This window comes from Neophocaena asiaeorientalis, unplaced genomic scaffold, assembly GCF_003031525.2.
Source record: "Neophocaena asiaeorientalis asiaeorientalis breed wild unplaced genomic scaffold, Neophocaena_asiaeorientalis_V1.1 scaffold155, whole genome shotgun sequence".
NCBI lineage: Eukaryota > Metazoa > Chordata > Mammalia > Artiodactyla > Phocoenidae > Neophocaena > Neophocaena asiaeorientalis.
In genome coordinates this window covers 4921467-4946727 of record NW_020173040.1, presented here as the reverse complement: position 1 = coordinate 4946727, position 25261 = coordinate 4921467, and the positions used below count along the sequence as shown (strand labels likewise).

The window sequence follows — 25261 nt, the reverse complement described above, 5'->3', positions numbered from 1 at the left end:
ATGGAGGAGTTTGGAGTCTGTTATAGGAACCAACAGAGTTCTCCCTCACCTCCGCTTTGTTATTTGTCACCAGGGGAAGTAATACCCACCCCTAGGGCTGCTGTGAAGCATATGGCATACCCTTCCTGTGTTAGCCTCTTCTTCCACCTGCCAGATCACAGCTTGTGACATATGATGACCAGGACTTTCGCAGAGCTTGTGGAATCTTGGGCCGAGTCCATCAACTCTGTAAAGTCTGACTTCAGTCATGTATGCCTTAGTGGAAGGTACCAGAAATGACATTATTGGGTGTCAGTGACCTCTTCCATGCAATGGGTCAAGAGAGAGGCATTTTTCAAAGCAGAAATAGAGACACAGATGTAGAGAACAGATGTATGGATACCAGATGGGGAAGTGGGGGTGGGATGGATTGGGAGATTGGGATCGACATATATACACTGCTATGTATAAAATAGATAGCTAACGAGAACCTACTATATAGCACAGGAAACTGTACTCGGTGTTCTGCGGTGACCCAAATGAGAAGGAAATCCAAAAAAGAGGGGATATATGTATATGTATAGCTGATTCACTTTGCTGTACAGCAGAAACTAACACAACATTGTAAGGCAACTATACTCCAATAAAAAAGAGAGAGAGAGGCATTTTTCTTTCATTTGCTTCTTATGTAGGGGACTCAGATGTCGCTGCATGCTATTAAGGCTGGATGAGGGATTACCCAAGGAGTACGTGCAAACTAAATTGTTACTAAGTGAAAATGAAAGCATTATGGCATATCACAGGGATCACATCTCTGATGCTAAACACACAGCCTCATCTTCCACAGCTACCCATCCATGCTTCCCAGATTCAGAGGTGCAAACAAAGTCCCCTCTTCATCTGTGGTATGCAAAGGCCACTGGTGCCTAAAGAATATCATTGCCAGTGTTTTCCAATAAGGCTTTGGATGTGGAGAACATCCCAGACAGCTTCACTCTCTCAACAGGGGCCCCTCTTCTGTGTGAACCATCTCCCATATCTTCTTGGGAGGGTGTGTCCCCCACTCCACTGTGGCCAGCTCAAGATCACTTCCTGCCAGGAGCCTTGCCTGACCTCCCAGGGCCAGCATACCCTCCTCTGGGCTCCCAGCACCCGCTGAGCTTGATTCCCTCACGGCAACTGGCACGCTGGATTGTGATGCCCCGATTTTGTGTTCCTCTCTTCCTCTAGTTTCTGAGCTCCTTGAGGACAAGGACTATATTTTATTTGTTATCTTATCCAATCCCTGGGCCATGAACCGCTACTGGTCCGCAGCCCGTTAGGAGCCGGGCCGCACAGCAGGAGGTGAGCGGCGGGCGAGAGAAGCTTCATCTGCCGTCCCCATCGCTCCCCATTGCTTGCATTTCCGCCTGAAACATCACCCCTCCATCCAGGGAAAAATTGTCTTCTGTGAAACCGGTCCCTCGTGCCCAAAAGTTTGGGGACCGCTGCTCTAGAGCAGTGCAGTGGAGTCACCAGAGTCTGAGTTGGCAGCTGTGGGGTGGGGCTGAGATGCTGTGTTTCTACCGAGCTCCCAGGGGATGCTGAGGCTGCTGGCCGGGGGAGCCTGCTTCGGGTAGCAAAGTCTCAATGCCCAACAGTGCCCAGGCTAAAGCAGAATCTCATTCAGTGTTTGTTAACAGCATAAATGTTCTGGGATCAAGTAAGATATCACATATACTTTGAGAACTGTAAGACATTTATGAACATATTAGGAACAGATGTGGCTGTGTGTATATACATATATATTTAAAAATAAATAGACATGCTACCATGCTTTTAGCTGCTAGAATAGCAGCTGAAAAGGAAAAGCTACAGACTAGTTATCTACATGGATTAAAACAAAAAACAGAGAACAAAAACTGGCTGACATTTTTTTTGTCTTGCATTAGCTGATTGAATTGGCTTTGTATTGTGGCCCTGGAGACTGGAATGTATTTGGACCTAGTCTGTGTATTGTATGTATCGTATGTATGGAGAGTGGTATTTCAGTTCTGTTCAATTTTAAAGACGCAGTCCTCTTTAAAATCGATGCCAAGTTACTCCACTTCAAGAAATAAGGGAAACAGAGATGAGTCCTGTAAAGTGACTGGAACATGTTCAGTTGTCATTTGAATCCCCTGCTCTTGCCCATCCACTCAGGTGAATTTAAAATCGGCAGATGGGTCCGGATTTTCAGCTGGGGTTACTGCCGAACAATTCACACAGCAGGAGAATCTGAACAGAAAAGATCATCAATGGCTCCTTCCTTGGGCCCCTCCTCCCTCTGGTGTCTGAGGACTGGACATATTCAAGGTCTCTGAGGCTGAACGAAAGCCCCAACCGAGGGTCCCAGCCCCGCCGTTGTTCTTCCAGTGGGAAGCTGGCATTTCTCTATTGGCTGATGCTTTCGGCATGGGTTAGTACCTAGGTTGGTGGAGTTGAACAAATTGTCCCAGATGGTAAAATCCTATTGACAGAATTCAGCCCCACCGGAGGGGCTGTTCGAACACCAGCAGGCTTCAACACGCAGCATCTCAGTTTGGCTTTGAGATGGTAAACTCCGGGGTCAGCTTCCTTGGATTCACATTCTGGCTCTGCCACTGGCTTTGGATGAGTTATGTAAATGTTCTCTTCCTCAGTTTCCTCATCTGTAAATGAGGGCAGCCCGTAACTCACCACCTGATAGGATAGCTATGAAGAGTGATTGAAATAATCGATACAAACCACTCGGCACGGTGCCTGGCATAGTAAACGCAGTCCGTGTTCACTATTTTTATTACTATTTGGATTTCGGCTGCTTAGGTGTGCAGCTCAGATGTGTATAGCTGCTGCCTGCCAGGAGCTGAATTAATCAGGATGCTTTCAGCAGGGAGCAGAACACTTGACCCACAGTGGCTTATGCAATGAAGACATTTATTATCTCACATGATGAGAAGTTTAACCTAGGACAGGCTCCAGCGTTGGTTGATTCAATGTGCCAGTGTTGTTGTCAAGGACACACTGCCTCTGTCTCTCCTCTCTACCAACCCCGGTGAGCAGGTGGCTGGATCTTTGGGCTGGTTCCCCTGGTGGGTACAGGAGGGTGGCAGCAGCCTTCAGGACAACATATATTCTTTCTTGTTCACAGCCAGCTACAGAGTTTGAGAGACCTCTCCCTATACCACAGGATGTTCACACTTCCCTTCAGTCTGATTAGGTCTTGTTGTCCTGAACCAATAAAACTGCCAAGGGGCTGACACATTACTTAGCTTAGATGAGGCATGCCAGAGTTACCCAAATAGAAGAATCACCTGCAGAGCTCATGAAGTTCAGATTCCCAGGCCCAGTGAGTCTGATTCACTAGGGATGGGGCCCAGGCATATGCATTCCAACGAGCACTCTAAAGGATTTCCACGTAAAACGAAATGTTGAGCTTGGACTCATCAGGATCCATCTCTGGAGCTGAGCATGAGCTGGATCCGGAAGCACAGAGCAGTGTGGGTAGATTCCAGAACAAGTCATGCTCTGCCATGAAGGAAGAAGGCGGGAATGGCAAAAAGAGCATCCTCTGTGGCATGTGGGAAAGACCAAGGATCTAGGGCCCAGGTACTGGAGTCCGCTGGCCAGTGGAATAATTTGGCGATGCCAAAGGCCTTTCTCTCATTCATTCATTCATTTAGTATCTCTTATTGGACACTTCCTAAGGCCTGATGTTATGCTAACCAGAGTACTTACTGCAGTGAATAAGCTGCGCACCATCTGGTGGGGCACGTAGACATGTGAGAATAAAAGGGGAGGGGCCAGCCCTGGTGTTTCCCAGATGCACGGATGACCATGAGTGTGGGCTAAAGGAAGAAGTTACCTGCACACATTCTTTTCTCTGACAAAGGGCCTCCGGAACAGAAAGAGTTGATGAGCTGGTGCACCCTCCAACTGTTCTGTCTTTTCTTTTCCAAAGATGGAGCTCCTCAGAGAAACCAAGAGGGCAGAGTTCTTATGTCAGGGAGACAAAAGCAGAAAGGCCAAGAGTTCTGTCCTTGACCCTGGGGACAGGACTCAGCTTCCGACAGTGGTGGGGAGATGCGAGGTGATGGGAGTGGAAGTGCTTTGCAGACTGTGAGCTCCTCTGCACACCTGACGGATGTTTATTGTATCAACTACAGGGCATCATCTTGTCTTCATTTCAGAGCCTGACTCATATGTGGGAGTTGAGAAATATAGAGAAGAGAGCCCAAATGTGTATTAAAGACATTTTTCATCCACCTCGGGTCTGAAAGTGTCTTCCCCAAGAGAGACAGCCAGCACCACTGATTTAGTAATGAGAGTAACAATAATTATGACATTTATGGCTCCTGAATGCTTTATATCTTCAAAGCGCTCTTACATGAATTATCTCATTTGATGTCTGGAAGTGAGTGATGTCTGATGGTGTGAAGCTCAGAATCCTTCTGCATGGACTGTCTGACACCTCCTTGTGACACATTTGCACCCCGCCGCTGGGGGCACCTAGGTGCTTCCCTCTCTCCCCCTACCCCACAGACAGCTGCCCATCTCCTCTTTGTGGCTGCTGTTTTGTTTGAAAATAACTTCTTCAAGCTCTCAGCTCAGACAATGTTTCTGACACTGTCTCCTCAACTGATTTCCCTTGACAGTTTCAATGCTGTGTCAAATTCATCCGGGGCTAGAAAGAAACGAGCTAGGGGTATATTTAATGTGAAAAGAGACTCTGAGTATAAGACACCCACTTTTGCTAAAAATCAGTTTAGCAAATGATGTTTGACAAGAGGGAAAGGGAGAAACACTGCCTTGCGTCCTTTAAACATTCTCCTTTCCTAGAAGGTGCTTGGAGCTGTTTCCTTTAAAGCTTCAAATCTCCTGGGAGACAACTGCTCTGTCGGGGTGCCCCTCCCCGTGTGATTCTGTACAGGATGTTTTGCTTCCTGTTTCCAACCCATCTGTCTTCGTTTCACTGCAGAAACCAGGGCACCAACTCTGGAGGCTTCTGGCATGAGACTTCCCTCCACACTTCTTGGTACCTGTGAAACGCCAAATGGACTTGCTCGTCAGGTGACGGAGCAGGTCTAGATGCTGCTGTCTCAGGAAGGGTCAGGACAGCAATCAGCAATAAGCTATGCAGACTGCTTCTAGACCAGAACCTTCGTACAGGGCATGAGGAAAGCCGAGCCCAGCTGTCTTCCGCCTCAAGGCTTCTTCTGGTTATGAGGCTGCCTAGTGAACAGGGGAGACACCGTGGCTATGTGCCCACCTGTTTATTGCCCACAATGAATCTGCTGTGCCCAAAATTTCTGGGTGAGTCTCACTGGACTGGCACTTGTACACAAGAATACAACTTGCGCCTTCCTTGGTTCTCTCTAGTTCCTCCCTAGTGCTCTTCCTGAAAAGTCCCACAGTGCTGCTGGCCCCAGGTTCATGGGATCCGCACCCCAGTTTCCTATGTCCGTAACAGGCTGGGTGGGGGAATCGTGTTCCAAACAATCCCATTTGGAGCCTGCCCCTCAACTACTGCCAGCAGCCTCCTTTCTAACTGGTGTTCCTGCGTCCGGCGTCTCTCCTGTGGTTCCTCCTCCATATCATCATGAGTATAATTTTTATTGATCACAAACCTCATCATTTTACTTTCATGTTTAAAACATTTTGCTGATTCCTCAGGGGCTATAGAATAAAGTCGGAACTCTTTCTCATGGCGTTCAAAGTTACCTTCCCTTGCTTTTGTGGACCTTTTCAGCACCTGCTTGGGAATTAATAAGCTTTATGACAGGTTTGTGGGGCAGGGGATTGGCAAGGCAGAAGACTTTTTTTTTTTTTAACTAAGATAAATGCTAAGGATTAGTACAGTATCATAATTATTTTGAAATGTATCAGGGCCAGGTAAAGATTTAGTTTTAACTGCTGCTTCATTTGAAATAAATTCCATGTGTAGCAATGATTTATTGAATGCCTGCTCAACAGCTGACACCTACCTAGATGTATTAACGAATCAAACATTCTCTGGAGTGTCCACAGCAGGTCAAGTAGACAGTAACAAACGTTTGAAAAGACATACGTACATGTCAATCCCAAACTCTGCTATATTTAAAATAAATAACCAAGAAGGAAAAAAAAAGAATTGCATTGAATCCATTGACTCTATAGATCAATTTGGGGAGAATATTCACCTTGGCAACATTGAGTCTTTCTTTCCATGAACATGGACTATCTTCCATTTATTTAGATTTTCTTTAGCAAAGTTAAAAATTTTTTTTGTGTACAAGTCTTACATTTCTTTTGTTAAATTTATTCATAAGTATTTTTTCCTTGTGGATGCTATTTTGAATAGAATTGTATTCTTAATTTCATTACTAAGTTGTTAGGTTCCCGTATATGCAAATGTATTATCCCACCTTTTGCTTAATAAGTACTTTTAAAATTAATAAAAAAAAAGAAAAAGACAAGACATGCTGGTGTTGGTTACACATGGACACCCATACACTCAAGCTTTTGTGTTCTGTTTTTTCATTTCATTATTGATTTTCTTTTTCTTTTCTTTACTTCTTTGTCTTTTCTTTTTTCTCTGGCTCAAGGGGCTAACTGCAACCACATACAAGGCCTTGAAGGGAAAGCATATCATAGTTTGCTCTCAAATGCCTTGATGGAATACAGGTAGCAGGCAGCGGGAGCCAAGGATAAGTGAAAATAGCTTGGACTTGAGTAATCTGGACCCCTTGTTTGCTGGCAGTCAGTGCATTTTTCATAACCTACACCTGATCTCCTTCTGTCATATTTTCTATGTGATCTTTAAAAACTCCTCTGTGCTGAGGTAACTTATTTTCTGATTAAAACTAAATGATGGGGCTTCCCTGGTGGCGCAGTGGTTGAGAGTCCTCCTGCCGATGCAGGGGACATGGGTTCGTGCCCCGGTCTGGGAGGATCCCACATGCCGTGGAGCGGCTGGGCCCGTGAGCCATGGCCGCTGAGCCTGCGCGTCCGGAGCCTGTGCTCCGCAACGGGAGAGGCCACAACAGTGAGAGGCCCGTGTACTGAAAAAAAAAAGAAAATTGTTCTGGCTATTCGAAATTTTTTGTGGTTCCATACGAATTTTAGAATTATTTGTTATAGTTCTGTGAAATATGCCATTGAATTTTGATAAGGATTGCTTTGAATTTGGGTATAGACATTTAACAATACTAATTCTTCTAATTCATGAGCATGGAATATCTTTCCATTTATTTGTGTCTTCTTCGATTTTTTTCATTAGTGTCTCACAGTTTTTGGTGTACAGATCTTTCACCTCCTTGATTAAATTTATTCCTAGATATTTTATTCTCTGTTGAAATTGTAAATGGGATTGTTTTCTTAATTTCTCTTTCTAATAGTTCGCTACTAGTGTATAGAAATGCAACAGATTTCTGTATATTGATTTTGTATCCTGCAACTTTACTTCATTCATCTATTAGTTCTAATGTTTTTTTTGTTTGTTTGTATTTTTTGGTGGAGTCTTTAGGGTTTTCTATGTCGTGTCATGTCATCTGCACATAGTGACAGTTTTACTTATTCCTCTCTGATTTGAATGCTTTTTCTTGCCTAATACCTGTGGTTGGACTTTCAATATTATGTTGATTACAAGTGGTGAGAGTAGGCATCCTTGTCTTGTTCTTGATCTTACAGGAAAAGCTTTCAGCTTTTCCCTATTGAGTATGATGTCAGCTATGGGTTTGTCACATATGGCCTTTATTATGTTGAGGTATGTTTCCTCTACACCCACTTTGTTGAGAGTTTTTTTTTTTAACATAAATAGATGTTGAATTTTGTCAAATGCTTTTTCGGCATTTATTGAGATGAGATATCTCACAATGAGACATCTCACAATGAGATATCTCACAATGAGATATCTCACAATGAGATATCACTTCACACCTCTTAGAACGGCTGTTATTGAAAAGACAAGAAATAACATAGGTTGGAGAGGATGTGGAGAAAAGGGAACCCTGTTACACTGTTGGGTACACTGTTGGTGGGACTATATATTGGTCCCATAGCAGCCATTATGGGAAACAGTATGGAGATTCTGCAAAAAATTAAGAATAGAAGTACAATATGACCCAGCTATTCCATTTATGAGTATTTATTCAAAGAACACAAAAATACTAATTTGAAAAGATGTATGCACTTGTATGTTCTTTGTAGCATTGTTTACAAAAGCCAAGATATGGAAACAACCTTAGGGCCCATTGACAGTTGAATGGACAAAGAAGATGTGGTACATATACACAATGGAATACTACTCAGCCATAGAAAAGAATGAAATTCTGCCATTTGTGACAACACCGATAGACCTTGAGGGTATTACACTAAGTGAAATAAGTCAGATAGAGAAAGACAAATGCCATATGATTGCACTCATATGTAGAATCTAAAAATACAAAACAAGTGAACAGACAAAATAAAACAAAAACAAATTCAGATACAGAGATCGGATTAGTGATTACCAGAGGGAAACAGCGGTGGGGGGTGGGCAAAATGGGTGAAAGAGCTCAACTATATGGTGATGAGTGGTAACTAGACTTGTGGTCGTGATCACTTTATAGTGTATACAGATGTTGAATTGTGATGCTGTATATCCAAAACTTACATAATTTAAAAAAATAGTTCAGCAAACACACACAAACACACACACCCAGCCTCACTTGAAAAAAAAGTCTTAAAGACCTTGTTCTATATACAAGCTAACTTCCATCTCTTAAACTAGGATGTTAGATTCAGTTACACTGGCTTTCTATTAACAATGAAATGAAAAAGTTTCCTCAATAATTCCATATATATATTCTAAATTGAAACATGCTTTTAAAATAACTTATCTCCCTAAAGACTCCATAGGAACAATGAGGTTTTCCTATTCTGATTTTCTTCTGCTTCTACTACCACTACCATGACCACTGTCTTTATCACTACCAACCGTAACTAAATTCATTATATTCCCAAACCTGTTCCTCCCGCAGACTGCCCTACTTTATTGAATGGTTCCACTCCATCTGCCTAAATGATGAATCTGTAATCTTGATTCTGTCTTCTTCATCCCTTCCATCAATCCTGCAGCAAGACCTGGCCTTGCTCTCAGATCCCACTTCTCTTCACCTCCTTGGGTACCACCCTAGTCCCAGGCCCTGGAACCCTGCCCCGGACTACTGCAGTGCTTGCTTACTGGTCCGTGGTCCTGACACTCCGTTCTTCACGGAGCAGCAAGAGTAGTCTTTTAAAAACGTAAATCAGATGATAACAACCGCAAGCTCAAAATCCTCCAGTGGCTTTTAAACTTATTTATTTATTTTTGCGGTACGCGGGCCTCTCACTGCCGCGGCCTCTCCCGCCGCGGAGCACAGGCTCCGGACACGCAGGCCCAGCGGCCATGGCCCACGGGCCCAGCTGCTCTGCGGCACATGGGATCCTCCCAGACCGGGGCACGAACCCGCGTCCCCTGCATTGGCAGGTGGACCCCCAACCACTGCGCCACCAGGGAAGCCCTTTAATGCACTCTTAAAAGTGCAAGTCTCTAGCAAGCCTGGAAATGTTCTGCACCATCTGCCCCTGGCTTCTTCTCTGGTCTTTCCTTCTGCTCCTTTCCATCTTCTCACAGGGCTCTGGCCACTCTGGCCCGCCTTCAGTCTCCTTGACTCACTGAGCTTGGTCCAGCTTGCAGGCTTTGACTGAAGCTGTTACTAATCCTCATCTTTCACAGGATTCACTCGGCCAAGCACGTCATGGAAACCAACAAGTCCCTTCTCTCAGGCCCTTTTTGTCTCATTACCCTGTTTTCATTTTCTTCAAAGCCCTTATCACTATCTACAATGTTCTTACTTTTTAATGCATGTGCCTGTGAATTCTCCATGTCCCTTCCCCTGGGATGGAGATGTCTGGTCAGAAAGGATGTGGACTGGTGTTTGGTGTTTGGCACTAGCCCATAGGTGGTAGCTGAGGTCACATAAGGAGAGCATACGTCATGAGGAGAGGAAAGGACTGAAAATTCCATCCTGGAGAGCACTGAGATTCGGAGTGTGGAATGAGGAAGGACAGCAGGGGAAGAGCAGTCATTTCAGTGGGAGGTGGCGGCGACTCAGGAACCCAGGGTCCTTCTTCTGTTTCGTGGCTCTGTTCTACATCCAAGCCCCTCTCCATGCCACCGGTGGAAAGGGAGAGAGGATGGAGCTTTGTGTGTGGGAAACACCTTGCTTCAGCCCAGCTGGCTAGAACTCAGCCACAAGCCCTGCCAAAGTGTAAAGGAGGCTGGGAAATGTGGCCTCTGAACTCCCAGAAGGACAAGGAACTGGGGTATGAGAGTCTGCGGCATGCCCTTTACTCAAAGAACCATGTCGACAGACGAGGTTGTATCAGTTGAGACGTACGAATGTTCTGCTTCCTTCAACAGGTGGCTGGTGACAGTCGTGGCTGAGATCTCAGAACTCAGGATCCCTTATCTGACTGCCCTGTGGGCCTATAGGATCTCTGATGTGGCTGTATTCTTTGCATGTTTGGGTGAGAGCTTCAAAACTCCTTTCAGTAAAAGGAATCATTGTGTTCTTTGAAGGGGAGCTGAAAACAGATTTCCTCCATCTTAGAGAAACAAAGCCATGATTATTCTGCCTATGAGCCACTCTTCAACGTTCACCCAGGAACAGCAGCTCAGGAGGAGTCATTGACTCCTGTTGAGACTGACTGGGACCTGGGACTCTTCGCTGCAGTGCTGCAGTGCCGGCACCTGGACACACCTCTCCTCCAGCAGCAAAACACAAAGGAACTATAAGGGGCTAAAAATAACTGCGAGCATGCGCAGTTGGGGCAAATTCTGGACAAAAGATACAGAGAACCAAAAAAAAAAACCAAAAAACCCAACTGCCACTTCTGAAGAGCCCAGAGCAAAAACTGGGTGTTGGGAGCAAAAGCAGGGTACTGCGCATGCCCCCTGCACACAACACCACCTAAGGGGCGGGCAGAACACCTAAGCCCCCCCTACCCTCACCCCATATAAGGAACAGGCTCACACCCCCTTCAGGGAGCGGGCAAGCAAGGGAACCTGTTGTTTGTTCTCGCTCCCCCCGCTGCCGCAGAGGGGCCGCCATAAAGCCTTGCCTGAATTTCTTGTCTGGCCTCTAGTCAATTTCTATTGACTGGGGAAGGCCGAGAACCCTGGTGGATATCACCGTCATGCCTCAGAGTCCTAAAACTGGGAAGAACAAACATGAACGCATACTGTGGCCAGGCAGGTGAAGTGAAACAGAGAAAGCAAGCCAGGTGTGAGATGTAGGAGGTGGCGACTGGGTGAGCAATTTGTAAATCATGGAAACTGAGTTTTAAAAATTCAGGGAGGGCCGAGCAAAACATAGCTGCAAGGCACACACCTACCAGTGGGTGACCTCTGCTTTTCCAAACCTTCGCCTCTCTCTCTCTCCTTAAGTCCTTGAAACTCAGGCTATTTAAGGCTCACTGAAAGACAGTGGTTTTCTAAGACAGACCAGTAGTTTCTCAGCAGGCAGTCTCCTATGAACACCGCTTCAGAGGAGCTCCTCTTGAGCCTGAGAACATCATTAGCTGAACATCTGGTCCTAGTAGCCCCCAACAGCTGCACCCACGTTCAGTTCAAGCATCGTCCATATGGGTGTCATCAATCTCCAAATTGACCCTCAGGGTCTGGTTGTGAGAGGAGACTGCTAAGTGGTGTGGAAGGAGTTCACAGGGGGTAAATTGAGAGGAAACTCCCATCTGTTTGTGGACCACAGGCTTCTGCGGACCCAGCTGCGTATGACCGGCCCTGAGAACAGTGCAGGCAGACCAGCTTAAGTCCTGAGGTTCACCGTGGGTGTCCACAAGCCCAGCAAACATTGTATGTGATCACCACTGCAGCAAAGTGAGCCCGAAGACAGGGGAACTCAAAAGGGGAACCCAGACGGCAGATGGCAGGAATTGTGAGGGTTATTATGGGTGTTGTCTTAGGCAAAAAAAAAAAAAAAAGACAACAGTAAATGTGTAGTCTCTCTTATACTTGAAATGTAAAAATCTACCACCTGATTTTCTTACTATTTTTTATTGTGGTAAAATACATATAAGATTTACCATTTTAACCGTTTTAAAGTGTACAGTTCCATAGCTTTAATTACATTCGCAATGTGTACAGTCATCATCACTACTTCCAGAACTTTTTCATCACCCCAAACAAACTCTGAACCCCTTAAGCAGTAACTCCCTATTCCCTGGAAACCCCGAATTTACTTTTGTCTGTATGGATTTGTCTACTGGGGACATTTCGTATGAATGGAATCATATAATTTGTGGTCTCTTCTGATTTTTGAGAAGCTCACCTTTATAAAATTTCCCTATTTAGTTCTCACTTGAGAGTGGAGACCCGTGGGGTTGGGGTAAGCTGGATGAGAAGCAGTATGGGTGTCTTAGGTTGGGTTCTTCCAGAATCCTAACCCTAACCCTAACCCTAACCCTAACTGAGACAAGGATGGGGTGCAGTTAGCTTATGTGGGAGGTGATCTCAGAAACGGTGGTAGGAGGTTAAGGAAGTGAGACAGGGAAGGGAAGTATGGCCCTGAGCAGGTCACCACCATGGGCATCTTGGGCTCAGTCCTACTAGGGACCTCTGGGGGATGGCAAAGGACACATCTCAGAATTGTCTCCCAAGGGGTGAGGGAGGTGGGCTATTCATCCACCAACTCCCACCAACAGTTGATAAGGCTACCCTGGGGCTGTGACGTCCCCATATTTCAGACCAACCCTGGAAAAAGGAAGCCAAATTTACTCTCTCCAACAGCCCACCCAGGAGGAGCCCTGCAGGTTACATCTTCTGTGAGGTTCTCTCACTGCCTTGGTTCAGCCAATAGATGGCACTCAGCTACACTCTGCCCACCGTGTTCCTTTTCCTGGGCTGTTGGATCTCGAGCACAATGATGGGAAGTAGATTCCAGTAGCCCATTCCTGAAGGTTGAGTTGTTCCTGGTATGGTTTTCATCCTGCGTCAAAGTCTGGTTGTCCAGCCTTCCATTTAATTCTGTGAGTTCCTTAATATCTTCTTTATAGGTGTATTAAGTATGTTGCAGGTAGTTTCTACTGTTTTTGACCAGGAACACTGTCTGATATGGTAGGCAAAGGTAAGTGTCTCCAATAGCATTCAATAACTTCAAGCATGATAACCAGCAGTTCAAATTCCTAGATTCTAACATCAAGGAATACAATGAAACTCAGGGATGTTTTGTGAAAGTTCCAAAGCAATCTCTTAATTCTTGTAATTTTAGAACTGAAATAACTGAAGATCAAACTCAGAGTTGGATCCCATGGATTTTTTAATGACAAGGTCAGTTGAATATACAGCCTCACCAGGGATCATGTATAAGTTGAAGCATTAATCAGAAAAGGATGAGGTCCTGGGCTTCCCTGGTGGCGCAGTGGTTAAGAATCTGCCTGCCGATGCAGGGGACATGGGTTCGAGCCCTCGTCCGGGAAGATCCCACATGCCACGGAACAACTAAGCCTGTGCGCTAGACCTACTGAGCCTGCGCCGTAGAGCCTGCGAGCCACAACTACTGAGCCTGTGCGCCTAGAGCCCATGCTCCGCAACAAGAGAAGCCACTGCAATGAGAAGCCCACGCACCGCAACGAAGAGTAGCCCCTGCTCACTGCAACTAGAGAAAGCCCGTGCATGGCAACAAAGACCCAATGCAGCCAAAAATAAACAAATAAAATAAAATTTTAAAAGTTTAAAAATAAAAAAAGAGAGAAAAGAACGAGGTCCTGACAGTTGCAGTAGGGATAGCTGGGTGAGTTTAGAAGATGCAGCGCACTCAGAGTGTCCAAATCCCACTGAAAGAGCACTCGGCTGTAGTGCTGTCGCGGTGGCAGCCAACACAGTATACGGCTCTGAGAACATACTCAGAATACTCGTAATGTTAATGATGCTGTCTATTTTGTCTCACACCCCTGATATAGCCAAGGGCTGAGCATGGGACCTATGTTGAGGCTGTTTGTACTCTGTCCTGGAACTTTGTTTCCTGAATGGAGGGACACAAAAATAGTTAGGACTTTATGAATTCCAGACTGGTGGCCCCCAACAGTCAAGTGCTTTTTGTCCTATATGGTCAGTCTTCCAGACAATTCTATGAGTATGCAGGCATCCTTCCAATAAATTCCCTCTTTTGTTTATACCAGCTAGAGTTGGGTTCTGTTGCTTGTGACCAAAGAGCCTAACTTTAACCCCCCTTTACACTCTATCCTTCCAGCACTGTCTTTACATTGCTGCAGGTACGTTTACAGGGCCTCTCCATGATCTGGGCTTGCTTATCGTGAAAGATTCCCTAGGCCAGGCCTCTCAGTATTATTTTTTGATCTTTTCCTATCAATCAAGAACAGTGTCTTTAATTTTTTTATCCATTTGGCAAATACCCACTGAGCTCTTACTGTGTGCCAGACACCGCAAGGTGCTTTGGGGAGCAGGCATCAAATGCTGAACTAGCCCTTATATGCCCCACAACTGGAGGAAAGGTGACTCTTGTGCAGAACTGGTGATAGGTTGATCATGATCAAGTCATAGGGGATGCAGATAAATGTGTGCAGGTGAGAGGAGAGATGTTACTTCCGGTTGTAAAGGGTCAGGAAAAAGTCCCTAAAGGAGTTGGCATATGTAGTGGATCTTGAAGCAGTCAGGGTGACAGCAGTGATGGCAGTGAGGCAGGTGTGCTTGACAGAGGGAAGAGTGTGAGACCAGACACACTCTTCCCTCCGAGTGTGAGCGAGGGGGAAGATGCAATGCAGGGGCGTATTCTAGTGTGGGGTATGCAAAGGAAAATAGCAGGAAATAATGTTACACAGGTCGTGGGGGCCTTGAGAATCAGATGAGGAACTTGGACTTTATTTTGTAACTTTAAAGGGGGAACCAGTGCAATTTTCTGAGCAACAGAGTGGCAGAATTAGTTATATGAGTCTCATTAGGTGTAAATTGAGTGAATCACTGATCCATGGACCAATCTGGTGCTTTTTCCGGAACCAAAGCTCTCTTCCAGGAACGTTAAAGTTAACGATGGATGGAATTTCTGGGCACTAGGCATGAGATACTTTATGCAAATTCACAGTGCCTGACCCATAGTAGGTACCTGATGGCAATTCATTTCCAAACATTTCTTTCTAATTACCTTGAGGAAGCTTAACCCAGTATGATCTGGGTGTCCTTATGAAAAGGGGAAACTTGGACAGACACACACAGGGGACAGTGCCAAGTGACAATGGAAATAGAGGTTGGGGCAATGCAGCTGCAAGATGTAGAAAGCCTGGGATTGCCAGTGACTCCAGCAGCTATAAGGGACAGGCCTGGGACAGATTCTCCCCTACAAACGTAGGAGAGTAAGGCCCTGCTGACCCCTTGATTTTGGATTTCTAGACTCAGAATTGCAAGATAATAAACATCTATTGTTTTAAGCCACCCAGTTTGTGGTACTTTGTTATAACAGTCCTGGGAAACTAATATGCTAGTCTCTCCTCCTTCCTTCCAGCCCTGGTGCCCTTCCTCCCATTCAAGTCTCTCCTGATCGCTGGGTTCTATCCCTCCCAGCTTCTCAGAGATCTCACTCCTTGAAGTAGCTCTCTGACCCTCGGTATTTTCTTTTTTAAAAATAGTTTTTATTGGAGTATAGTTGCTTTACAACGTTGTGTTAGTTTCTGCTGTACAGTAAAGTGAGTCAGCTATGTGTATACATATATCCCCTCTTTTTTGGATTTCCTTCCCATTTAGGTCACCACAGAGCCTTGACTAGAGTTCCCTGTGCTATATACAGCAGGTTCTCATTAGTTATCTATTTTATACATAGTAGTGTATGTATGTCAATCCCAGTCTCCCAATTCATCCCACCCCTTTGCCCCCTTTGGTATCCATACATTTGTTCTCTACATCTGTGTCTCTATTTGTACTTTACAAATAAGTTCATCTATACAGTTTTTCTAGATTCCACATATAAACGATATTATACGTTATTTGTTTTCCTCTTTCTGACTTCACTCTGTATGACGGTCTCTAGGTCCATCCACGTCTCCACAAATTGCACAATTTCGTTATTTTTTATGGCTGACATTTTATTGTATATATGTACCACATCTTCCTTATCCATTCTCTTGTTGATGGGCATTTAGGTTGCTTCCACGTCCTGGCTATTGTAAATAGTGCTGCAGTGAACATTGGGTTGCATGTATCTTTTTGAATTATGGTTTTCTCTGGGTATATGCCCAGGAGTGGGATTGCTGTGACCCTCTGTATTTTCAACTTTCCCTCTCTCCTGACTCTTCCTCTACATCAAATTGTTTCACCCTCTCTCATCTGGAAAGTCTCCCTTAGCCCTCTTCCCTTTATCCATGGCCTTCTTTTACACTTTATTTCAGAATGATACTTCTCAAAAGAGAAGTTGACACCTGTGTCCTTCTCCTCACCCCATCCGTTTTTTGAACCACTTGAATTCAGTGTTTGAGTCCATCTCCAAAATCCTTCTAGTGAAAGTCCCTAATGGTGTCTGCTTGCCAGGTCCCATGGCTGCCTTTCTGGACCTCACTGGACATTGAATGCCGTTGATCAATCTCCTAGAAATGCTTTTCTATTTTGACTTATATGAACTCTTCTGGTTTATTTCTTACCTCTCAGAGTACTATTTTTTTTTTTTTGGAAGTTTGCAAGTTTCCCTTCCCTACTCAACATCAATACATTTCGTGATCTCTCTAAAAGTCCTCCAAAGTCTAGGCAGGGCTGCTCACAGACTTGGATTCTGGGGCTACAAATCAGAGAAGGTAGTCTTAATCAAGATGGCCAGCAGAGGGAAAAGACCAGTGAAGTAAGCCTAAGTCTTCTAGGTCCTTAGAAGACAGTCTGAAGTACAGTAGGGCAGATGAGAAGAGACAGGACTGGTAGGTAGGTGAGACTGTACAACCCCAAGGTCATGAGCCAGTGATTCCTTTGTCTCTCTAGCCACAGTGCTAGTCACTAAGTAATTGTTGAATCAATGCATATTGCCTGTTACACAAAGTCAATAGGCAAGTGAGGCAGGTACACAAAGTCAATAGGCAAGATGAGGCAGAAAAGGCCACAGCTCTCCTTTCGTGGCCATCAGCACCATAGTGTAAGGGTAGACTCAGGTGGCTTAAATAGATGTTACGAGTGAATATTGCTGGGATTCTGTCCTTAACTCTCACCTCACCAACACACAGACACACACACACACACACACACACACGGACCAATCTGCACTCTTGTGGCTTTACCCATCATCTATGACCGGCCGTCCCCAGCTGTGGCCCTCATTGTCAACATCTGGTTGACATTTCCTCATTGGAAAAGGCATTCCACAGACAAATAAGCTTGGGCAACATGAAATAAAGAAGATGTCTTTGTTGCAGGATATCTTGGAAACTTAATATGCTACAGTGCCTTGAGGGTCTCCAAGATGGGGGTATAGTCTAGGATACAGAATACAGTATTCCCAAACTCATTTACTCAGTCTCCCTTTGTAAGGCACAGGCAATAATATTTTGTGAAAAACTTTAATTCCAGCCCAGCCTTCTTCTCCTGTGATTTGCTCCATACATCTGTGTAGATTTCTCCCGTATAATATTCTGCAGGAACCTCATAGTAGACACGTTGGAAACCAGCCTCCTTGTTCTTCAGTGCTTTCCTTCAGCCATTCCCAGGAATTGTCCTCCTCCCAGTTACCAGAGACCTGGAACGAGCATCCTTTACTTCTGCTTTCCTCTCCTGTCTGTGTCTATTTTAATCACTGGCTTCACTAATTTAATCTGATTAATAGGTTTCGATTCTTTCTCCTTTGCCTCTCACCTGGTGGCTTCCTAAGTGGTGTTCCTGCCTCCAGACTTACCTTTCTCAAATTTATTTTCCAGACCTGTGTCTCAATGATCTTTCTGTGACACAGATCAAGTCCCCAGTTACACCCAAGACCCCTCCGCGACTCTTTGCTGCTTCTGGGCTGAAACATCTGCTCATGTTCTTTAGCACGGTCCCCCTACCCTGTCCCATCCCAGGCGAACCTCTCCAGGCTCTCCCCTCCTCATGCATACTTCAGCGGTTCTGAACTACATATAATTCCCTCCTGCAGGAGGCCTCAGTGATCTTCATTCATCCCTTGACTGTTCCTTCATCCATGTAATCCTTTCCTGTCTCTCAGCATGCAGCTCAGGGGGCTGGGAAGTCTTTGTGGTTGGCATTCCAACCCTGGTCAGGTCTAGTGCCACTTCACCACGCTTGTCCCTGTTGCTAACTCTATGCAGTAACGACTACGTAACATTACTCACTTCTGTCTCCAGTAAGCTTTGAACCCCTGGAGCTCAGGGACCTTGTCCTAAGTTACCTGTGTGGTCTGCATGCTGGCACTTAGGAGGAGCTCAGCCAATGATACTTGTAACTGCTCTGCAACTCCATGGTGTTACCAAGCCGAGGACCTCCGAGCAGACACATAGCCATTGGTCTTTCAGATGCCTGGCTTTCACCTTCTGAAATCTGGTCTTTTGCATTGTATTGATACATAGGGAAACAGACGGTGATTTTACTGAGCTGAGGGGATGTGGCTATTTCCCACAGGTTGACCCAGTTGAAAGTTGTAACAGCTGGAGGAATCTCTGTTCGTCTACTCAGACCAGACCTGGGCTCCCACTCGTGAGTATTGCCAGCAAATGTGTCACTTCCCATTTCCTTAAAAAGCTCCCAAACTCGGGCACAGTTTATAGTCTTGCTTCACTTCTGCTGGAGGAGTTCACTACGGCAGATTCAAGCTGGGGAAATTGCTAACTTGTGTTAAGGTGAAGAAAATCGTTCTGATGTATTTAAACTCGGGAACTGAATCTTCAGGAATCTGAATTGTGATCTATGCCTCTCAGTTCAATTCAACAAGCTTTTAGTAAGCACCCATTCTTCACCATGTGCTCAGCCCAACCCCTGGTGGGAGATGGGTGACCAGAAAGGGGTGAGATGTGGTGTCCACCCTCTGAAGCTTGCTATCTAATAGGGAGGCCTACAGGGTGAACTACTACAGACAATGGAGGGAAGGGGAGTGCAGAGAGAGGAAAGTTCTACAAATGGAAACAACCCATCTGAAGGTTCTGCATGGTACAAGATACTGTGTAGGGGAGTTAGGGATAAAGGGGCTCTTTTAAACCTGTTAACGACCAGGATTCTTGCCTTCCCCAATCAGTAGAAATAGACTAGAGGCCAGACAAGAAATTCAGGCAAGGCTTTACTGGGACCCCTTTTGCAGCAGGGAGGAGTGAGAGCAAACAACAGGTTCCCTTGTTTTCTCGCTCCCTGAGGGGGGGCAAGCTTGTTCCTTATATGGGGTGAGGGTAGGTGTGTGTCCAGGGGTCGGGCCAGGGGGTGGCTTAGGTGTTCTGCGACCCCTTAGGTGTGTTTTGTGCAGGGGACATGCACAGTACCCTGCTTTTGCTCCCGACACCCAGTTTTTGCTCCGGGCTCTTCAGAAGTGGCAGTAGCATTTTGTTTTTTTGGTTTTTTTGGTCTCTTTGTATCTTTTGTCCAGAATTTGCCCCAGCTGTGCATGCAGTCAGTTACTTTTAGTCCCGTACAATTTCTTTGTATTTTGTTGCTCGCAGAGAGGGGTGTCCATGTGCAAGCCCTGCAGCACTGCAGCAAAAGGTCCCAGATCCCAGCAAAGGGTCCCAGGTCCCAGCGTATCTCAAACTCATCTCAAGGGCACAGCTAGTGGCAAGAGAGCAGGCCAGAGAAAGTGAGCATTTTAACATTTTATCCATCTCAGGGGTATGGTCCCCTTTAGAATCTCAGGGTGTGATGCAGATCTCAAGATTGGATTCAGGGGCAGTAATTATATGAAGCTTATGTGCCGCCCCCCACCCCGCTATCTCAAGCTTCTCTTCCTACAGCTCCCATTCAGATGCTCATACAATACCATCCTTTTCTGCTGAGGTATCATGTCTGCAGTGCTTGGAATATGGTTCTCTCGAAGATATAGAGCCAGCCGCTGGCAGCAGCAAACGGCCCCTCCCCAGGGTACTGTGAAATGTGGTTCCATATTTGTTGAGACAATATATTACCCATTGTCCTTAACTGTACCCAGAGACATGCAAACCCGTACCCAACAGGTTTATTTTTCTGTTAAACAAGACGGCAGTGAAACATGGTATAAAGCAGAAGAGGATCTCCCTTCTTTGTCTAAATGGCTCCAGAAAGCGATTGTTGGGGAGCTTTTCCTGAATCCCAAGGAAGAGATGGACTTGACCCTCAGAGGCCTTAGCGTGAAAATCCATGTTGACACCTTGGTCTCATACATAATTCAAATTAAAACACCACAGAACCATAAAAGCTGTGAGAGAAAGTCCCCCAAAATTCTGATTTTTCCTTTTATGATAATTCAAAGTTCCTTTTTGGAAATATCCATATTCTTTAAAAAAGTGTTTTCTCCATTTTTTTTTACGTCTCTGCCTTGCCCATCTGCTTAGTAGACCTCGTGGGAAACCCAGTCCTGTGGGTGTGCTGACATAGTGCCTATAGCAGAGGGAGCACTTAACTCTCCTCTCAGGAAGGACCCACCTCTGTGTCTGCTGGAGCAGAGAGTGAACCCATCCACTTCCGGAACTGTGTTTCTTCAGAATGGGTGCTGGGGACAGGGCCTGGCTCATGAGGGGTTGGGGGAGACTTGCCTAGGCAAGTGGATACCTCAGCCCCCAAGGCTAATGGAAAGGGAAGATGAGTTCGGGTTCTGCAGGACTGGAGCCTGGGAGCATCGTCCGGGCTGTAAGCGGCCTTTGGAGAGAAATCAAGGTTTATTAGATAATGATTTGGGGTTGATTTTGACCTATCCCTGGCTGGCACGGCCATTTCTGTGTGTGTGTGTGTGTGTGTGTGTGTGTGTGTGTGTGTGTGTGTGGTAGGGGTGCTCCGGTGGGTGGGGCGTAAGGACAGAAGGTGCTGTGTCATCACGGACATCTTGTTTCCGGGTGAATGGACCATTCAGAGCAGCACCCAGCAGCTGGAAGTTCTGAGGTCAGGGCTCAGCATCCTGGTCCCCACCCAGCCTAACAGTTATCAGCTGGGGACGCCAGGCAAGGGAATGGAGGTATCATTTGCATTGGACTCAGAAAAGAAGGTGAGGGCCAGGGAGAGGCTCTGACCTGATGGACATAGGATGTCCAGGGCTCTCCTCAGGGGCTCAATCTTTGGCCACAAGTTTAAGGCTATGTCCTCCTCTCAGGTGGAGCTGTGGTTCCTGATCCTAACGTGCCCTAGCCTCTAGGAGAAGCTCAAGACTCCACATGAGTAGCCCCTGGAGAGTAAAACTGATGGGTCAAAGGCAAGGTCATGTGATTGGAGCATACTCTTAGGGGCAGAGCGTTCACAGAGGAGATTTTTAAATTCTATTTCTTTTTAGATTGTTTCACTCTCATTTGCCAATGCCCAGTGTTCTTGATCTCTCATTTGCTATCAGAGAAAAAAAGGGGGCAAATGTCATATCCCATGCCCTAGTAGAGATGTCTGCAATAGGAGGTCAGGGTCTCCAGCAGACCAGGGAAGACAGATGCTGATAAAAGCTGCGACTCTGGTGACGGAGTCTTGCCCCGTGCAGAAAGTCTGAAGCCCAAGGAATTTTAAAGGCAGCTACTTTCAATGGTGGCCTGTAAATGCACATCTTAAATAGCAGATCTTGCATACGACCCAACACTGAATCTATTAAAATGGCAACGGCAGGCTTATTGCTAAAACCTTTACTGATGCTGCTTTGGCTTTAAAAAAAAAAGCCTTGTGTGGTAGCCACAGTGCAGAATTCCAGTCCCATATCAGTAACATCTGCTGATTCTGCCTCCTGAGCAAAGTAATCCATCCCCCCCTCCCCCGGAGGCTACAGTGGAGAAAAGGAAGCATGCAGGTTGGGAGGCCATGTGACCTCAAATGCCATAGAATGCACTTCACCCCTGCTGGCAAGCATGGAGAAAGCCTCCAAGGGGACCCCTTGCTCTGCCATTTTGTAGCCTTACTGCACTGCTTCTAATGACTGAATTTCCCAGGGGGTCTGTATGAGTCATAGCTCCCGAGGTGAGGTGCCCACCAACTCTGACGACACTCCTGGCTGTGGGAACAGCTGTCAGAGACACTGTCCAACCAGGTGTCTGGAAGACGATTTATAATATATACTTGAGCAGCCTGGTGATATTTTATGAATCATAATGTCAGGTAATCTAACGGTAATGTATTTGCGATAGGGCTCACAATTTTCAATTTTTAAATAAACATTTTAGGGGTTGACTTTGGATTCCTTTTTTTAAAAAAAAAAATATAACATTATTCTTTAGGGAATTTCTTCTGTTTTATTTCTTTTTTAACCAAAATTGCAATTGTAATCTATGCACCTATAAGGAATTCCAAGCAGATCTCATTCCACAGAGACAGGGACTATTATTCTTGTTTTGGATCTGGGGGAAAAAATGAATATTTCAAATGGCATATCTGTAGGTAATCAATGAGTAAGATTTTTGATTGTTTGTTTTTCACATTTTTAAGACGCCTCCTGCATGCTTTGAATTGCAAAGTCTTTTTGCAAATGCTGTTGACTTTAACTTTGTCGTCAAAACATTTCCGTGCAATAGATATTATCTTTATTTTATGGATGAGGAAATCAGCTAGGAAGTTTCAGAAAGAGGCAGCTTTCCTTTTTTCTCTTTCCCACCAGCATACTCTTTCATGTACTTCTTCATCCATTCCTTTGATCGGCCATCATCTCTGAGTGTCTGTCTTCTATGCTCCCAGCCTTGAGTTAAATGTCGGGAATGGAACCCAGAGGCAATAACATAGTGTTTGCCTTTGAGGACCTCCTCACCGGATGGAGAAGTCAGATGGCCAGTCAAGAATGTCAGTTTAATATGCTAAGATAATTGAGAATCATTTTTTAATTTAAAACTGTTATTCAGTACACATTCATTGAGCACTTATATAAGTGTAATTCCGTAAGAGACGCTAGAGAGATAAAGGTGAATAAGACATGGATCCCTCTGTTAAGTATCCCAGTCTAGACCAAGAGGGGCGTAGAGAGGCAATACATCTTCTACTGCAAACTCATGTATGCAAGAAATATACCTCTGTGTCCATGAGTCAACTTAGTTCTGTTTTGGCTCATGTTGTGGGAGAGCTGAGGAAACTTAACCTCAGTCAAGGGTATTTAACAATGAGAGAGTCTTCTAGATAGGCAAGGGGCAGAGGAATGGCCAAAAAGAAGGAAGTGTGGAAAGTCTCAGAAGAGTGGGAGCCACGGGTCCAGAGACTTGCAGATGTTTCTGCAGCAGTATGCAGAGGCAGAGCTGGAGTAGAGGTGGGAGCAGAGTCTTGCCCCGTGGAGGAAACAGCCGACAGTGTCTGAAACACAGAGAATCCAAGAGGAGGGGGCCAGAAAATGTCCTCAGGTTTGTTAGTAACAGACCACTGGTGGTTTTAGGTCTATAACAATGTCTGCCCAGCAACCTTCATCACAGCTTCTCCATAGCCCCCATTATACCTGTGAAGGTACATTGAAAATAGAGATTCACTCCCCCTACGCCTAGGGCTGACAGACATACCTGTGTCTGAATCTGCGTGGAACTCTACTAATCGCTGAGTCGGTGGAGCTGGGTCAAGGGACCCCCACCAGGATTCCCGTGGAAGTCCTGGGCTATGCGGCATGATGCCAAGGCCACCTGAAGGCTCATGGGAAGATGGTACCCAGCTGCCTCCTGTATCTTTCTCTTGATCCAGTGACCAGGGATTGTGCCACCTAGAAAACTGCCCACGGCCCGCGTGATATATGAAGTGTTCCGGCTCTTGTTTCCTCATGGGCTGCCCGCTACTTCTGCTTTATTGACAGCAAACTTCCAGAAAAGAACCCTGTGGTAAGTAGGAAAGGAAGTGACACATCATATCCCAGGAAGTGCAATTCCTGAAAGAGTGGGAAACCTCTGAAAGCAGTCAGTGCATGCTAGGAACAGGAATTTCAAAGTTCCCCGAGTCCGCGATATTAGAGAAATGACATCCAGGGTAGAAGTTTCACTAGAGTTCCAGTAGATAGACGTTGTCTGGAATCTGGGAACTACACTGGGATCTGCACATGTCCATTTATCTTCGACTGTAATCTAAGGAAGGCATTTGGCTATTTCAAAAGGAGACAGAAAGTCAGATCAAGGGCAGTCTTCCCACCTTGTTTGCTTACAACCATCTTCTTTGCTAATGATCATATCTTGCCTGTCCCACTCCTTCAACAAACGGGTACCTACTTCATCTCAGGGACGCTGTCTGTTCCTGGGATACAGAGATGAGCAGGTTACAGTTCTGCCCTAGAGGATCCCACGGCCTAGTGAAGGGGATGACAAGGGGAGAGATGAACGCACTAGGGCATGAGAGTGCCACATGGATGGAAATGGGTTCTACCAAAAAAAACCTTGCAAAATAAAGGATGGGGAACAGCATCTGAGAGACACAGAGGAAGAAGACCCCTCTGACGATGATCTGCTATAAAATCCAGAAAAGAAATTGCACAAGAGTCTCTGGCAAATTCAACCCGAGGTAGAACTGCAGTGTCATCAGGGCTTTGAGGCAAGAGCCCCATCTGAGGCCCTAGCAAATGCCAGAGGATTAGGGGAGGCTGAGCTGAACATTCTGGCTTCATGTTTCAGGCAGCACCCACTGCTCAGGCCCTCTCTTGACCCTGTTGAACTATTTGTAATTCCCTAGAAAGGCCTTGCTTTTGTCTCATCTCTAAGATTGTCAATATGTACCCTCCCCCTCCACCACCACCACTGACACCTTCCTGGCCCATCTCTGAAATTACAGGTCAGACATCACTAACTCTGGGTTACCATGGCTCCTGGCACTTCTTTCTATGTATTTCTAGTAGACCACACAGTTCACTGCACATTGATAGTTTTGTTTTCTTAATTTGTCTATCTTCCTTGTTAGACTTTGTTCTTCTTACTAGCAAAGGATGCCTTTTATATTTGTTACAGCCGCTCTCTGTGGTCATGCCAAACACTTCACGTGCAGTAGCTCATGTACGGTCACATGGTCGTATGTCCACTCCTACCCTAGATTCAGAAGCTGAGACATAGAGAGAGCAAGCAGCTTTCCCTTTCACAGAGTTGCCAAGGGATGGAGCCAGATGTTAAACCCGTGTTCTATGGACTGCAAAGCCTGTTTTCTTTGCCACGAAGCTTCCCCCTTTCAGGAGGGTCTCAGGCGTTACAGAGGGGACATGTTTTGGAG

General features: G+C 45.6%; 1 protein-coding gene across 18 annotated transcripts in view; it reads left to right on the top strand.

Annotated features, from left to right (window-relative positions):
* The window catches only part of MTHFS (methenyltetrahydrofolate synthetase), a 269324-nt gene that overhangs the window by 195390 nt on the left and 48673 nt on the right, over nucleotides 1-25261 (top strand). For 16 of the 18 annotated variants that reach the window (XR_003002979.1, XR_003002981.1, XR_003002985.1 and 13 more), the window contains exon 4: nucleotides 18593-18667. The exons of 1 other annotated variant lie outside the window; for it this stretch is intronic. The gene's annotated coding sequence lies outside the window, so the exon portion shown is untranslated. Of the gene's footprint in view, nucleotides 1-18592; nucleotides 18668-23761; nucleotides 23896-25261 lie in introns of all 18 variants that reach the window. One more of the 18 variants, XR_003002988.1, reaches the window with a different exon arrangement.